Genomic DNA, 12,353 nt, shown 5'->3' on the forward strand with positions numbered 1-12,353 from the left:
GGGCGAGAGCGGGGGGGGAGAGCGGGGGGGGAGGGGAGAGCGGGGGGGGAGGGGAGAGCGGGGGGGGGAGGGGAGATCGGGGGGGGAGGGGAGAGCGGGGAGGGGAGAGCAGGGGGGGGAGGGGAGAGCGGGGGGGGAGGGTAGAGCGGGGGGGGGAGGGGAGAGCGGGGGGGAGGAGAGAGCGGGGGGGGAGGGGAGAGCGGGGGGGGAGGGGAGAGCGGGGGGGGGGAGGGGAGAGCGGGGGGGGAGGGTAGAGCGGGGGGGGGGGGAGGGTAGAGCGGGGAGGGAAGATCGGGGGGGGGGGAAGGGAAGATCGGGGGGGGGGAAGGGAAGAGCGGGGGGGAGGGAAGAGCGGGGGGGAGGGAAGAACGGGGGGGAGGGAAGAGCGGGGGGGGGGGAGGGAAGAGCGGGGGGGGGGAGGGAAGAGCGGGGGGGGGGAGGGAAGAGCGGGGGGGGGGGGGGAGGGAAGAGCGGGGGGGGGGGGAGGGAAGAGCAGGGGGGAAGGGAGGGAAGAGCGGGGGGAAGGGAGGGAAGAGCGGGGGGAAGGGAGGGAAGAGCGGGGGGGGTGGAGGGAAGAGCGGGGGGGGGTGGAGGGAAGAGAGGGGGGGGTGGAGGGAAGAGCGGGGGGGGGGTGGAGGGAAGAGCGGGGGGGGGGTGGAGGGAAGAGCGGGGGGGGGGGTGGAGGGAAGAGCGGGGGGAGGGGGGGTGGAGGGAAGAGCGGGGGGGGGGGGTGGAGGGAAGAGGGAAGAGCGGGGGGGGTGGAGGGAAGAGCGGGGGGGGGGTGGAGGGAAGAGCGGGGGGGGGTGGAGGGAAGAGCGGGGGGGGTGGAGGGAAGAGCGGGGGGGGGGTGTGGAGGGAAGAGCGGGGGTGGTGGAGGGAAGAGCGGGGGGGGTGGAGGGAAGAGCGGGAGGGGTGGAGGGGAGAGCAGCGGGGGTGGGTGGGAGGGGAGAGCAGCGGGGGTGGGTGGGAGGGGAGAGCAGCGGGGGGGGGTGGGAGGGGAGAGCAGCGGGGGGGGAGGGGAGAGCAGCGGGGGGGTGTGGGAGGGGAGAGCAGCGGGGGGGGTGGGGGGGGGTGGGAGGGGAGAGCAGCGGGGGGGGGTGGGAGGGGAGAGCAGCGGGGGGGGTGGGAGGGGAGAGCCGCGGGGGGGGGGGTGGGAGGGGAGAGCCGCGGGGGGGGGGTGGGAGGGGAGAGCAGCGGGGGGGTGGGAGGGGAGAGCAGCGGGGGTGGGAGGGGAGAGCAGCGGGGGGGGGGAGGGGAGAGCAGCGGGGGGGGGAGGGGAGAGCAGCGGGGTGGGGGCAGGGGAGAGCAGAGGGGTGGGGTGAGGGGACAGCAGCGGGGTGGGGGGAGAGCAGGGGAGGGAAGAGGTGGGGAGCTGAGAGGGGGGGGAGGTGAGAGGGGGGGAGCTGAGAGGGGGGGAGCTGAGAGGGGGGAGGACGGGAGAGTGGGGGGGAGGGGAGAGCGGGGGGAGAGGTGAAAGCGGGGGGAGGGGAGAGCGGGGGGGAGGGGAGAGCGGGGGGGGAGGGGAGAGCGGGGGGGGGAGGGGAGAGCGGGGGGGGAGGGGAGAGCGGGGGGTGAGGGGAGAGCGGGGGGTGAGGGGAGAGCGGGGGGTGAGGGGAGAGCAGGGGGTGAGGGGAGAGCGGGGGAGGGGAGAGCGGGGGGGAGGGGAGAGCGGGGGGGAGGGGAGAGCGGGGGGGGAGGGGGGGAGAGCAGAGCAGCGGGGGAGAGCAGAGCAGCGGGGGAGAGCAGAGCAGCGGGGGAGGGGGGGGGAGAGCAGAGCAGCGGGGGAGGGGGGGGAGAGCAGAGCAGCGGGGGAGGGGGGGGGAGAGCAGAGCAGCGGGGGAGGGGGGGGGAGAGCAGAGCAGCGGGGGAGGGGGGGAGAGAGCAGAGCAGCGGGGGAGGGGGGGAGAGCAGAGCAGCGGGGGAGGGGGGGGAGAGCAGAGCAGCGGGGGAGGGGGGGGAGAGCAGAGCAGCGGGGGAGGGGGGGGAGAGCAGAGCAGCGGGGGAGGGGGGGGGAGAGCAGAGCAGCGGGGGAGGGGGGGGGAGAGCAGAGCAGCGGGGGAGGGGGGGGGGAGAGCAGAGCAGCGGGGGAGGGGGGGGGAGAGCAGAGCAGCGGGGGAGGGGGGGGAGAGAGAGCAGAGCAGCGGGGGAGGGGGGGGAGAGCAGAGCAGCGGGGGAGGGGGGGGAAAGAGCAGAGCAGCGGGGGAGGGGGGGAGAGCAGAGCAGCGGGGGAGGGGGGGAGAGCAGAGCAGCGGGAGAGGGGGGGGGAGCAGAGCAGCGGGGGAGGGGGGGGGAGCAGAGCAGCGGGGGAGGGGGGGGGAGAGCAGAGCAGCGGGGGAGGGGGGGGGAGAGCAGAGCAGCGGGGGGAGAGCAGAGCAGCGGGGGAGGGGGGGGAGAGCAGAGCAGCGGGGGAGGGGGGGGGAGAGCAGAGCAGCGGGGGAGGGGGGGGGAGAGCAGAGCAGCGGGGGAGGGGGGGGGAGAGCAGAGCAGCGGGGGAGGGGGGGGGGAGAGCAGAGCAGCGGGGGAGGGGGGGGGAGAGAAGAGCAGCGGGGGAGGGGGGGAGAGAGAGCAGAGCAGCGGGGGAGGGGGGGGGAGAGCAGAGCAGCGGGGGAGGGGGGGGAAAGAGCAGAGCAGCGGGGGAGGGGGGGAGAGCAGAGCAGCGGGGGAGGGGGGGAGAGCAGAGCAGCGGGGGAGGGGGGGGGAGCAGAGCAGCGGGGGAGGGGGGGGGGAGCAGAGCAGCGGGGGAGGGGGGGGGAGAGCAGAGCAGCGGGGGAGGGGGGGGAGAGCAGAGCAGCGGGGGAGGGGGGGGAGAGAGCAGAGCAGCGGGGGAGGGGGGAGAGCAGAGCAGCGGGGGAGGGGGGGGGAGAGCAGAGCAGCGGGGGAGGGGGGGGGGGAGAGCAGAGCAGCGGGGGAGGGGGGGGGGGGAGAGCAGAGCAGCGGGGGAGGGGGGGGAGAGCAGAGCAGCGGGGGAGGGGGGGGGAGAGCAGAGCAGCGGGGGGGGAGAGCAGAGCAGCGGGGGAGCGGGGGGGAGAGCAGAGCAGCGGGGGAGGGGGGGGGGAGAGCAGAGCAGCGGGGGAGGGGGGGGGAGAGCAGAGCAGCGGGGGAGGGGGGGGAGAGCAGAGCAGCGGGGGAGGGGGGGGAGAGCAGAGCAGCGGGGGAGTGGGGGGGAGAGCAGAGCAGCGGGGGGGGGGAGAGCAGAGCAGCGGGGGGGGAGAGCAGAGCAGCGGGGGAGGGGGGAGGAGAGCAGAGCAGCGGGGGAGGGGGGAGGAGAGCAGAGCAGCGGGGGAGGGGGGGAGAGCAGAGCAGCGGGGGAGGGGGGGGGAGAGCAGAGCAGCAGGGGAGGGAGGGGGGGAGAGCAGGGCAGCGGGGGAGGGAGGGGGGGAGAGCAGAGCAGCGGGGGAGGGAGGGGGGGAGAGCAGAGCAGCGGGGGAGGGGGGGAGAGCAGAGCAGCGGGGGAGGGGGGGGAGAGCAGAGCAGCGGGGGAGGGGGGGGGAGAGCAGAGCAGCGCGGGGGAGGGGGGGGGAGAGCAGAGCAGCGGGGGAGGGGGGGGAGAGAGCAGAGCAGCGGGGGAGGGGGGGGGAGAGAGCAGAGCAGCGGGGGAGGGGGGAGAGAGCAGAGCAGCGGGGGAGGGGGGGAGAGCAGAGCAGCGGGGGAGGGAGGGGAGAGCAGAGCAGCGGGGGAGGGGAGGGGGGGGAGAGCAGAGCAGCGGGGGAGGGGAGGGGGGGGGAGAGCAGAGCAGCGGGGGAGGGGGGGGGAGAGCAGAGCAGCGGGGGAGGGGGGGGAGAGCAGAGCAGCGGGGGAGGGGGGGGGAGAGCAGAGCAGCGGGGGAGGGGCGGGGAGAGCAGAGCAGCGGGGGAGGGGCGGGGAGAGCAGAGCAGCGGGGGAGGGGCGGGGAGAGCAGAGCAGCGGGGGAGGGGCGGGGAGAGCAGAGCAGCGGGGGAGGGGCGGGGAGAGCAGAGCAGCGGGGGAGGGGGGGGAGAGCAGAGCAGCGGGGGTGGGGGGGGGAGAGCAGAGCAGAGCAGCGGGGGTGGGGGGGGGAGAGCAGAGCAGCGGGGGTGGGGGGGGGAGAGCAGAGCAGCGGGGGTGGGGGGGGGAGAGCAGAGCAGCGGGGGTGGGGGGGGAGAGCAGAGCAGCGGGGAGGGGGGGGGAGAGCAGAGCAGCGGGGAGGGGGGGGGAGAGCAGAGCAGCGGGGAGGGGGGAGAGCAGAGCAGCGGGGGAGGGGGGGGAGAGCAGAGCAGCGGGGGAGGGGGGGGAGAGCAGAGCAGCGGGGGAGGGGGGGGAGAGGAGAGCAGCGGGGGAGGGGGGGGAGAGGAGAGCAGCGGGGGAGGGGGGGGGGAGAGCAGAGCAGCGGGGGAGGGGGGGGGAGAGCAGAGCAGCGGGGGAGGGGGGGGGGAGAGCAGAGCAGCGGGGGAGGGGGGGGGGAGAGCAGAGCAGCGGGGGAGGGGAGGGGGGGGAGAGCAGAGCAGCGGGGGAGGGGGGGGAGAGCAGAGCAGCGGGGGAGGGGGGGGGAGAGCAGAGCAGCGGGGGAGGGGGGGGGAGAGCAGAGCAGCGGGGGAGGGGGGAGAGCAGAGCAGCGGGGGAGGGGGGAGAGCAGAGCAGCGGGGGAGGGGGGGGAGAGCAGAGCAGCGGGGGAGGGGGGGGGAGAGCAGAGCAGCGGGGGAGGGGGGGGGAGAGCAGAGCAGCGGGGGAGGGGGGGGAGAGCAGAGCAGCGGGGGAGGGGCGGGGAGAGCAGAGCAGCGGGGGAGGGGCGGGGAGAGCAGAGCAGCGGAGGAGGGGGGGAGAGCAGAGCAGCGGAGGAGGGGGGGGGAGAGCAGAGCAGCGGGGGAGGGGGGGGGAGAGCAGAGCAGCGGGGGAGGGGGGGGAGAGCAGAGCAGCGGGGGAGGGGGGGGGAGAGCAGAGCAGCGGGGGAGGGGGGGGGAGAGCAGAGCAGCGGGGGTGGGGGGGGGAGAGCAGAGCAGCGGGGGTGGGGGGGGGAGAGCAGAGCAGCGGGGGTGGGGGGGGGAGAGCAGAGCAGCGGGGGTGGGGGGGGGAGAGCAGAGCAGCGGGGAGGGGGGGGGGAGAGCAGAGCAGCGGGGAGGGGGGGGGGAGAGCAGAGCAGCGGGGAGGGGGGGGGGAGAGCAGAGCAGCGGGGGAGGGGGGGGGAGAGCAGAGCAGCGGGGGAGGGGGGGGAGAGGAGAGCAGCGGGGGAGGGGGGGGGAGAGCAGAGCAGCGGGGGAGGGGGGGGGGAGAGCAGAGCAGCGGGGGAGGGGGGGGGAGAGCAGAGCAGCGGGGGAGGGGGGGGAGAGAGCAGAGCAGCGGGGGAGGGGGGGAGAGAGCAGAGCAGCGGGGGAGGGGGGGAGAGAGCAGAGCAGCGGGGAGGGGGGGGGAGAGCAGAGCAGCGGGGAGGGGGGAACAGAGCAGCGGGGGAGGGGAGAGCAGAGCAGCGGGGGAGGGGGGGGAGAGCAGAGCAGCGGGGGAGGGGGGGGAGAGCAGAGCAGCGGGGGAGGGGGGGAGAGCAGAGCAGCGGGGGAGGGGGGGGGGGAGAGCAGAGCAGCGGGGGTGGGGGGGGGAGAGCAGAGCAGCGGGGGTGGGGGGGGGAGAGCAGAGCAGCGGGGAGGGGGGGGGGAGAGCAGAGCAGCGGGGAGGGGGGGGGGAGAGCAGAGCAGCGGGGAGGGGGGGGGAGAGCAGAGCAGCGGGGGGGGGGGGGAGAGCAGAGCAGCGGGGAGGGGGGGGGAGAGCAGAGGAGGGGGGGGAGAGCAGAGCAGCGGGGGAGGGGAGAGCAGAGCAGCGGGGGAGGGGGGGGAGAGCAGAGCAGCGGGGGAGGGGGGGGGGAGAGCAGAGCAGCGGGGGAGGGGGGGGGGAGAGCAGAGCAGCGGGGGAGGGGGGGGGAGAGCAGAGCAGCGGGGAGGGGGGGGGAGAGCAGAGCAGCGGGGGAGGGGGGGGGAGAGCAGAGCAGCGGGGGAGGGGGGGGGAGAGCAGAGCAGCGGGGGAGGGGGGGGAGAGCAGAGCAGCGGGGGAGGGGGGGGGAGAGCAGAGCAGCGGGGGAGGGGGGGGGAGAGCAGAGCAGCGGGGGAGGGGGGGGGAGAGCAGAGCAGCGGGGGAGGGGGGGGGGAGAGCAGAGCAGCGGGGGAGGGGGGGGGAGAGCAGAGCAGCGGGGGAGGGGGGGGGAGAGCAGAGCAGCGGGGGTGGGAGAGCAGAGCAGCGGGGGTGGGAGAGCAGAGCAGCGGGGGTGGGGGGGGGGAGAGCAGAGCAGCGGGGAGGGGGGGGGAGAGCAGAGCAGCGGGGAGGGGGGGGGAGAGCAGAGCAGCGGGGAGGGGGGGGGAGAGCAGAGCAGCGGGGAGGGGGGGGGAGAGCAGAGCAGCGGGGAGGGGGGGGAGAGCAGAGCAGCGGGGGAGGGGGGGAGAGCAGAGCAGCGGGGGAGGGGGGGAGAGCAGAGCAGCGGGGGAGGGGGGGGGAGAGGAGAGCAGCGGGGGAGGGGGGGAGAGGAGAGCAGCGGGGGAGGGGGGGGAGAGGAGAGCAGCGGGGGAGGGGGGGGAGAGGAGAGCAGCGGGGGAGGGGGGGGAGAGGAGAGCAGCGGGGGAGGGGGGGGGAGAGCAGAGCAGCGGGGGAGGGGGGGGGAGAGCAGAGCAGCGGGGGAGGGGGGGGAGAGCAGAGCAGCGGGGGAGGGGGGGGAGAGCAGAGCAGCGGGGGAGGGGGGGGAGAGCAGAGCAGCGGGGGAGGGGGGGGGAGAGCAGAGCAGCGGGGGAGGGGGGGGGAGAGCAGAGCAGCGGGGGAGGGGGGGGGAGAGCAGAGCAGCGGGGGAGGGGGGGGGGAGAGCAGAGCAGCGGGGGTGGGGGGGGAGAGCAGAGCAGCGGGGAGGGGGGGGGGAGAGCAGAGCAGCGGGGAGGGGGGGGGGAGAGCAGAGCAGCGGGGGGGGGGGGAGAGCAGAGCAGCGGGGGAGGGGGGGGAGAGCAGAGCAGCGGGGGAGGGAGGGGAGAGCAGAGCAGCGGGGGAGGGGGGGGGAGAGCAGAGCAGCGGGGGAGGGGGGGGGGAGAGCAGAGCAGCGGGGGAGGGGGGGAGAGGAGAGCAGCGGGGGAGGGGGGGGGAGAGCAGAGCAGCGGGGGAGGGGGGGGAGAGCAGAGCAGCGGGGGAGGGGGGGGAGAGCAGAGCAGCGGGGGAGGGGGGGGAGAGGAGAGCAGCGGGGGAGGGGGGGGAGAGCAGAGCAGCGGGGGTGGGGGGGGAGAGCAGAGCAGCGGGGGAGGGGGGGGGAGAGCAGAGCAGCGGGGGAGGGGGGGGGGGAGAGCAGAGCAGCGGGGGAGGGGGGGGAGAGCAGAGCAGCGGGGGAGGGGGGGGAGAGCAGAGCAGCGGGGGAGGGGGGGGAGAGCAGAGCAGCGGGGGAGGGGGGGGAGAGCAGAGCAGCGGGGGAGGGGGGGGAGAGCAGAGCAGCGGGGGAGGGGGGGGAGAGCAGAGCAGCGGGGGAGGGGGGGGAGAGCAGAGCAGCGGGGGAGGGGGGGAGCAGAGCAGCGGGGAGGGGGGGGAGCAGAGCAGCGGGGGAGGGGGGGGAGCAGAGCAGCGGGGGAGGGGGGGAGCAGAGCAGCGGGGAGGGGGGGGAGCAGAGCAGCGGGGGAGGGGGGGGAGCAGAGCAGCGGGGGAGGGGGGGAGCAGAGCAGCGGGGGAGGGGGGGGAGCAGAGCAGCGGGGAGGGGGGGGAGCAGAGCAGCGGGGGAGGGGGGGGAGCAGAGCAGCGGGGGAGGGGGGGAGCAGAGCAGCGGGGGGGGGGAGCAGAGCAGCGGGGGGGGAGCAGAGCAGCGGGGGGGGGAGCAGAGCAGCGGGGGGGGAGCAGAGCAGCGGGGAGGAGGGGGGGAGCAGAGCAGCGGGGGAGGAGGGGGGGGAGCAGAGCAGCGGGGGAGGGGGGGAGAGCAGAGCAGCGGGGGAGGGGGGGGAGAGCAGAGCAGCGGGGGAGGGGGGGGGGGAGAGCAGAGCAGCGGGGGAGGGGGGGGAGAGCAGAGCAGCGGGGGAGGGGGGGGAGAGCAGAGCAGCGGGGGAGGGGGGGGAGCAGAGCAGCGGGGGAGGGGGGGGAGCAGAGCAGCGGGGGAGGGGGGGGAGCAGAGCAGCGGGGGAGGGGGGGGAGCAGAGCAGCGGGGGGGGGGAGCAGAGCAGCGGGGGGGGGAGCAGAGCAGCGGGGGAGGAGGGGGGGGAGCAGAGCAGCGGGGGAGGGGGGGGGAGAGCAGAGCAGCGGGGGAGGGGGGGGGAGAGCACGCATGAAACGGGCAGATTCTAAGGCGGATCCGCAGCAGCAACATATACACACACACACACACACACACACACACACACACACACACACACACACACACACACACACACACACACACACACACACACACACACACACACACACACACACACACACACACACACACACACACACACACACACACACACACACAATAACCCGGCAGTGCATACTCACCACTCATATACCCGCTGCCCCGGGCACATTGCACACAGAGCCCGCGCTTCAGTTCCGGGGGAAGCTGCTGCTCACACACTCACTTCCTCTGACCTCTGCTCCTCTCACACACTGCCAGAGACCCCCTCCCTCCCAGTCACACTCAGGGGGAGGGGAGGGGAGGAGAGACTGCACATGCGGGGAGGGGGGGAGAGACTGCACATGCGGGGAGGGGGGAGAGACTGCACATGCGGGGAGGGGGGGAGAGACTGCACATGCGGGGAGGGGGGGGAGAGACTGCACATGCGGGGAGGGGGGGGAGAGACTGCACATGCGGGGAGGGGGGGGAGAGACTGCACATGCGGGGAGGGAGGGGAGAGACTGCACATGCGGGGAGGGGGGGGAGAGACTGCACATGCGGGGAGGGGGGGGAGAGACTGCACATGCGGGGAGGGGGGGGAGAGACTGCACATGCGGGGAGGGGGGGGAGAGACTGCACATGCGGGAGGGGGGGAGAGACTGCACATGCGGGGAGGGGGGGGAGAGACTGCACATGCGGGGAGGGGGGGGAGAGACTGCACCTGCGGGAGGGGGGGGAGAGACTGCACATGCGGGGAGGGGGGGGAGAGACTGCACATGCGGGGAGGGGGGGGAGAGACTGCACATGCGGGGAGGGGGGGGGAGACTGCACATGCGGGGAGGGGGGGGAGAGACTGCACATGCGGGGAGGGGGGGGAGAGACTGCACATGCGGGGAGGGGGGGGAGAGACTGCACATGCGGGGAGGGGGGGGAGAGACTGCACATGCGGGGAGGGGGGGGAGAGACTGCACATGCGGGGAGGGGGGGGAGAGACTGCACATGCGGGGAGGGGGGGGAGAGACTGCACATGCGGGGAGGGGGGGGAGAGACTGCACATGCGGGGAGGGGGGGGAGAGACTGCACATGCGGGGAGGGGGAAGAGACTGCACATGCGGGGAGGGGGGAAGAGACTGCACATGCGGGAGGGGGGGGAGAGACTGCACATGCGGGGAGGGGGGGAGAGACTGCACATGCGGGGAGGGGGGGAGAGACTGCCCATGCGGGGAGGGGGGAGAGACTGCCCATGCGGGGAGGGGGGAGAGACTGCCCATGCGGGGAGGGGGGGAGAGACTGCCCATGCGGGGAGGGGGGGAGAGACTGCACATGCACACAGGGGGAGGGGGGGAGAGACTGCACATGCACACAGGGGGAGGGGGGGAGAGACTGCACATGCACACAGGGGGAGGGGGGGAGAGACTGCACATGCACACGGGGAGGGGGGAGAGACTGCACATGCACACAGGGGGAGGGGGGGAGAGACTGCACATGCACACAGGGGGAGGGGGGGGAGAGACTGCACATGCACACAGGGGGAGGGGGGGAGAGACTGCACATGCACACGGGGAGGGGGGAGAGACTGCACATGCACACAGGGGGAGGGGGGGAGAGACTGCACATGCACACAGGGGGAGGGGGGAGAGACTGCACATGCACACAGGGGTGGGGGGGGAGAGACTGCACATGCACACAGGGGGAGGTGAGGTCTGAGAGACTGCACATGCACACAGGGGGAGGGGGGAGAGACTGCACACAGGAGGAGGGGGAGAGACTGCACATGCACACGGGGGGAGGGGGGAGAGACAGCACATGCACACAGGGTGAGGGGAGAGACAGCACATGCACACAGGGGGAGGGGGGAGAGACAGCACATGCACACGGGGGGAGGGGGGGGAGAGAAGCACATGCACGAGGGGGGAGAGAAGCACATGCACACAGTGGTAGGGGGGGAGAGACTGCACATGCACACGGGGGAGGGGGGAGACACACATGCACACAGGGGGAGGGGGGGAGACACAGCACATGCACACAGGGGGGAGGGGAGAGACAGCACATGCACACAGGGGGGGAGGGGAGAGACTGCACATGCACACTGGGGAGGGGGGAGAGACAGCACATGCACACTGGGGAGGGGGGGAGAGACAGCACATGCACACTGGGGGAGGGGCGGAGAGACAGCACATGCACTCAGGGGGAGAGACAGCACGTGCACTCGGGGAGAGACAGCACATGCACATAGGGGGAGGGGGTGGGGAGACAGCACATGCACACAGGGCGGAGGAGGGGAGAGACTGCACATGCAAATAGGGAGGAGAGACTGCACATGCACACAGGGGGAGGGGGGAGAGGCAGTTCCCACCACCCTCTCATTCTCCACTAGACACGACCCCCCCCTCCTCTCATTCTCCACTAGACACGACCCCCCCCTCCTCTCATTCTTCACCAGACATGACCCCCTCTCTCTCCGCCAGACATGACCCCCCTCTCTCTCCACCAGACACGATCCCCCCATCTCTCTGCCAGACATGACCCCCCCTCTCTCTCCGCCAGACATGACACCCCCCCTCTCTTCGCCAGAGATAACCCCCTCTCCGCCAGACATGACACCCCCTCTCCTCTAGACATGACACCCCCTCTCCGCCACACATGACACCCCTCTCCGCCACACATGACACCCCTCTCTCCGCCACGACACCCCCTCTCTCCGCCACACACGACACCCCTCTCTCTGCCACACACGACACCCCTCTCTCTCCGCCAGACATGACACCCTCTCTCTCCGCCAGAAATGACATCCCCTCTCCGCCACACATAACCCCCTCTCTCCGCCACATGACACCCCCTCTCTCCGCCACACGACACCCCTCTCCGCCACATGACACCCTCTCTCCACCACACACGACACCCCTCTCTCAGCCACACGACACGCACTCCCTCTCCGCCAGACATGACCCCCCCCCTCTCTTCCCCAGGCCCTCAGAAAAGCCAATTACGCCAAAACGTTGATTAAATAAATAACCGTTTTGCATTTATTTTTTTCAAACCCTATGAGAGCCTCAATTTTTTGTCTACTTTTTTTTACACCAATTCAGTTTCAGGAGCACCCAGGCTGCTATTCTGGCTATGCGTGCCGCAGACTATGTTCTATGTACATACATACAAATATACATAGATACATGTACCATTCATACGGTGTGTGCAGTGGCAGAATTCAAATGTTGATGCCCATAGGCACTTACCTCTGGGCCGCCACCGCCGCCTCCTCCTTCTGCAGCGTCGCTGCAACGTCACGTGATGATGCGTTTCCATGACAACTATCGCGCCCAAGGGGGAAATCCGCTACGGTGTGTGTATGAATACATAAATATATTGTGGGGGGGGGGAGGGAGATAGATAGATGGGGAGATTGCACCCCTGCTGCCCACAGGAGCAGGCACCCCCAAAACATTGCAAGAGCAGCTAATCTCCCATATTGGCACACCGGGAGATTGTATCATCGTGATATTACTGTTTAAAAATGACCCCCCCTTTCTCCGTCCCACGACTAATGCAACAATAATAGCTTATAAAGTGTCATGTTTGTGTACAAACATTTTCCCCATGATAACGATATTAGGAAATATATTGCAATAACGGTGTATCACAATATCTATTGGTTTGGTAGAAGAAAAAAAAAACACACACACACAAGAGAGACATTTGAGAAGCGTTTTATTCCCCAAGCACAGGAATGCAGGGGCCTTTCCCCCGACTTGTTGAAGCGAAATTGCCTGACAGTGAATGCAGTTGGTTGATGCGGAAGTCAGTGGTGACGGAAGTGACGTCACTGCTGGCAGATGAGGCCGTCAGTGTTGCCAGCTGCCAGCACGAGTCACCAGAGAGGAGGAAGGCAGCCGCCAAACACCCTCCGCCGAGTGAGTCGCCAAACGCGCCCCCCCCCCCCAGTGAGCCACCGAGCACCCCCCCACAGTGAGCCACCGAGCACCCCCCCACAGTGAGCCGCTAAGCACACCCCCCCCCCCGTGACCTGCCGAGCACACCCCTCACCCCTTAGTGAGCCACCGCTGAACGCCCGCCTGCGTGACTGCCT

At 72.4% G+C, this 12,353-nt stretch overlaps 1 protein-coding gene across 1 annotated transcript in view; it reads right to left on the reverse strand.

The window, feature by feature from the left end:
* The window catches only part of LOC142472708 (uncharacterized), a 201,745-nt gene that overhangs the window by 118,709 nt on the left and 70,683 nt on the right, over window positions 1-12,353 (reverse strand). The window lies entirely within an intron of this gene.

Source organism: Ascaphus truei, chromosome 22 (genome assembly GCF_040206685.1).
Source record: "Ascaphus truei isolate aAscTru1 chromosome 22, aAscTru1.hap1, whole genome shotgun sequence".
NCBI lineage: Eukaryota > Metazoa > Chordata > Amphibia > Anura > Ascaphidae > Ascaphus > Ascaphus truei.